Source organism: Antrostomus carolinensis, unplaced genomic scaffold, assembly GCF_000700745.2.
Source record: "Antrostomus carolinensis isolate BGI_N321 unplaced genomic scaffold, ASM70074v2 scaffold23657, whole genome shotgun sequence".
In the NCBI taxonomy this organism is placed as follows: domain Eukaryota; kingdom Metazoa; phylum Chordata; class Aves; order Caprimulgiformes; family Caprimulgidae; genus Antrostomus; species Antrostomus carolinensis.
Window position 1 is genome coordinate 1,364 of NW_010329839.1, and position 337 is coordinate 1,700.

At 57.9% G+C, this 337-nt stretch overlaps 1 protein-coding gene across 1 annotated transcript in view; it reads left to right on the forward strand.

Moving 5' to 3' along the window:
• The window catches only part of IGSF9B (immunoglobulin superfamily member 9B), a gene marked incomplete at both ends in the record, with an annotated part of 22,082 nt that overhangs the window by 573 nt on the left and 21,172 nt on the right, over nucleotides 1–337 (forward strand). The gene's annotated exons all lie outside the window — the stretch shown is intronic.

Genomic DNA, 337 nt, shown 5'->3' on the forward strand with positions numbered 1-337 from the left:
GGGAGTTGGCAGATTGGAGCTGCAGAACCCATGTGGCCACTTGCCAATGTGCCACCAGCTCCATGTGGCTGGTGGCTTCTGGTGGGTTCTCTGAGCTGCAGAGCAGCCCTGAGCGGGGTGATGTGGTGGGGCAGAACCATTTTAATAAGCCATTCCCTGGGCATCACCATCCAAGGGACCTTCCCTGAGTCTTACCCTGCTTCTAGGCTCTGCAGAGCTTCCTCAGTCCAAATTGCTCCCCTAGGAATTGCCATGGCAGGGTGCCAGCACTTGAACCTGAGCTGAGCCCCACCAGACTCAGCTCATGCATGAGCGATGCCACTGTGGTGGGGTGGAG